Source organism: Hypomesus nipponensis, chromosome 25 (genome assembly GCF_054491055.1).
Source record: "Hypomesus nipponensis isolate SF chromosome 25, ASM5449105v1, whole genome shotgun sequence".
NCBI classification, from domain to species: domain Eukaryota; kingdom Metazoa; phylum Chordata; class Actinopteri; order Osmeriformes; family Osmeridae; genus Hypomesus; species Hypomesus nipponensis.
The window spans coordinates 14,247,501-14,250,000 of record NC_140385.1 but is presented as its reverse complement, the minus strand read 5'-3'; the positions used below and the strand labels follow the sequence as shown (position 1 = coordinate 14,250,000).

The 2,500-nt window shown below is 47.3% G+C and overlaps 8 non-coding genes and 1 pseudogene across 8 annotated transcripts in view; all 9 read left to right on the top strand.

Annotated features, from left to right (window-relative positions):
• The window catches only part of LOC146224709 (5S ribosomal RNA), a 119-nt gene extending 29 nt beyond the window's left edge, over positions 1-90 (top strand). The window contains exon 1 of the ribosomal RNA XR_014747586.1: positions 1-90. This exon is cut by the window's left edge and continues 29 nt beyond it. This is a non-coding gene — a ribosomal RNA (5S ribosomal RNA).
• Positions 91-272: 182 nt separating this feature from the next.
• LOC146224708 (5S ribosomal RNA) lies at positions 273-391 on the top strand. The gene has a single exon (XR_014749289.1). It is a non-coding gene; the product is annotated as a 5S ribosomal RNA (ribosomal RNA).
• Positions 392-575: 184 nt separating this feature from the next.
• On the top strand, positions 576-694 carry LOC146224707 (5S ribosomal RNA). Its single transcript, XR_014747585.1, has one exon. It is a non-coding gene; the product is annotated as a 5S ribosomal RNA (ribosomal RNA).
• A 184-nt stretch (positions 695-878) lies between these two features.
• LOC146224706 (5S ribosomal RNA) lies at positions 879-997 on the top strand. The gene has a single exon (XR_014747584.1). It is a non-coding gene; the product is annotated as a 5S ribosomal RNA (ribosomal RNA).
• Positions 998-1,167: 170 nt separating this feature from the next.
• LOC146224705 (5S ribosomal RNA) lies at positions 1,168-1,286 on the top strand. The gene has a single exon (XR_014747583.1). It is a non-coding gene; the product is annotated as a 5S ribosomal RNA (ribosomal RNA).
• A 184-nt stretch (positions 1,287-1,470) lies between these two features.
• LOC146224704 (5S ribosomal RNA) lies at positions 1,471-1,589 on the top strand (annotated as a pseudogene).
• A 180-nt stretch (positions 1,590-1,769) lies between these two features.
• Positions 1,770-1,888, top strand: LOC146224703 (5S ribosomal RNA). The gene has a single exon (XR_014747582.1). It is a non-coding gene; the product is annotated as a 5S ribosomal RNA (ribosomal RNA).
• Positions 1,889-2,068: 180 nt separating this feature from the next.
• On the top strand, positions 2,069-2,187 carry LOC146224702 (5S ribosomal RNA). The gene has a single exon (XR_014747580.1). It is a non-coding gene; the product is annotated as a 5S ribosomal RNA (ribosomal RNA).
• A 184-nt stretch (positions 2,188-2,371) lies between these two features.
• LOC146224701 (5S ribosomal RNA) lies at positions 2,372-2,490 on the top strand. The gene has a single exon (XR_014749288.1). It is a non-coding gene; the product is annotated as a 5S ribosomal RNA (ribosomal RNA).
• Positions 2,491-2,500: the final 10 nt, after the last annotated feature.

Below are 2,500 nucleotides of genomic sequence, written 5' to 3'. Positions count from 1 at the left end.
CGATCTCGTCTGATCTCGGAAGCTAAGCAGGGTCGGGCCTGGTTAGTACTTGGATGGGAGACCGCCTGGGAATACCAGGTGCTGTATGCTCTTTTGCTCATTCACTTAGAAACTGACATCTTGCAATATGCACAAGTAGTCCTTCATGAAAGGGGCTGGAAGCTGTTTTCATTTTGACACGAGAGAGAGAGAGAGAGAGAGAGAGAGACTACCTTGCATTGTCAATTGCTAAATCTGTATATGGATAAGTAGCCTATGGTTGTCAACTTATTTTGTACGGCCATACCAGCCTGGCAACGCCCGATCTCGTCTGATCTCGGAAGCTAAGCAGGGTCGGGCCTGGTTAGTACTTGGATGGGAGACCGCCTGGGAATACCAGGTGCTGTATGCTCTTTTGCTCATTCACTTAGAAACTGACATCTTGCAATATGCACAAGTAGTCCTTCATGAAAGGGGCTGGAAGCTGTTTTCATTTTGACACGAGAGAGAGAGAGAGAGAGAGAGAGAGAGACTACCTTGCATTGTCAATTGCTAAATCTGTATATGGATAAGTAGCCTATGGTTGTCAACTTATTTCGTACGGCCATACCAGCCTGGCAACGCCCGATCTCGTCTGATCTCGGAAGCTAAGCAGGGTCGGGCCTGGTTAGTACTTGGATGGGAGACCGCCTGGGAATACCAGGTGCTGTATGCTCTTTTGCTCATTCACTTAGAAACTGACATCTTGCAATATGCACAAGTAGTCCTTCATGAAAGGGGCTGGAAGCTGTTTTCATTTTGACACGAGAGAGAGAGAGAGAGAGAGAGAGAGAGACTACCTTGCATTGTCAATTGCTAAATCTGTATATGGATAAGTAGCCTATGGTTGTCAACTTATTTCGTACGGCCATACCAGCCTGGCAACGCCCGATCTCGTCTGATCTCGGAAGCTAAGCAGGGTCGGGCCTGGTTAGTACTTGGATGGGAGACCGCCTGGGAATACCAGGTGCTGTATGCTCTTTTGCTCATTCACTTAGAAACTGAAATCTTGCAATATGCACAAGTAGTCCTTCATGAAAGGGGCTGGAAGCTGTTTTCATTTTGACACGAGAGAGAGAGAGAGACCACCTTGCATTGTCAATTGCTAAATCTGTATATGGATAAGTAGCCTATGGTTGTCAACTTATTTCGTACGGCCATACCAGCCTGGCAACGCCCGATCTCGTCTGATCTCGGAAGCTAAGCAGGGTCGGGCCTGGTTAGTACTTGGATGGGAGACCGCCTGGGAATACCAGGTGCTGTATGCTCTTTTGCTCATTCACTTAGAAACTGAAATCTTGCAATATGCACAAGTAGTCCTTCATGAAAGGGGCTGGAAGCTGTTTTCATTTTGACACGAGAGAGAGAGAGAGAGAGAGAGGGAGAGACCACCTTGCATTGTCAATTGCTAAATCTGTATATGGATAAGTAGCCTATGGTTGTCAACTTATTTTGTACGGCCATACCAGCCTGGCAACGCCCGATCTCGTCTGATCTCGGAAGCTAAGCAGGGTCGGGTCTGGTTAGTAATTGGATGGGAGACCGCCTGGGAATACCAGGTGCTGTATGCTCTTTTGCTCATTCACTTAGAAACTGACATCTTGCAATATGCACAAGTAGTCCTTCATGAAAGGGGCTGGAAGCTGTTTTCATTTTGACACGAGAGAGAGAGAGAGATAGAGAGAGACTACCTTGCATTGTCAATTGCTAAATCTGTATATGGATAAGTAGCCTATGGTTGTCAACTTATTTCGTACGGCCATACCAGCCTGGCAACGCCCGATCTCGTCTGATCTCGGAAGCTAAGCAGGGTCGGGCCTGGTTAGTACTTGGATGGGAGACCGCCTGGGAATACCAGGTGCTGTATGCTCTTTTGCTCATTCACTTAGAAACTGAAATCTTGCAATATGCACAAGTAGTCCTTCATGAAAGGGGCTGGAAGCTGTTTTCATTTTGACACGAGAGAGAGAGAGAGAGAGAGAGAGACCACCTTGCATTGTCAATTGCTAAATCTGTATATGGATAAGTAGCCTATGGTTGTCAACTTATTTCGTACGGCCATACCAGCCTGGCAACGCCCGATCTCGTCTGATCTCGGAAGCTAAGCAGGGTCGGGCCTGGTTAGTACTTGGATGGGAGACCGCCTGGGAATACCAGGTGCTGTATGCTCTTTTGCTCATTCACTTAGAAACTGACATCTTGCAATATGCACAAGTAGTCCTTCATGAAAGGGGCTGGAAGCTGTTTTCATTTTGACACGAGAGAGAGAGAGAGAGAGAGAGAGAGAGACTACCTTGCATTGTCAATTGCTAAATCTGTATATGGATAAGTAGCCTATGGTTGTCAACTTATTTTGTACGGCCATACCAGCCTGGCAACGCCCGATCTCGTCTGATCTCGGAAGCTAAGCAGGGTCGGGCCTGGTTAGTACTTGGATGGGAGACCGCCTGGGAATACCAGGTGCTGTATGCTCTTTTGCTCA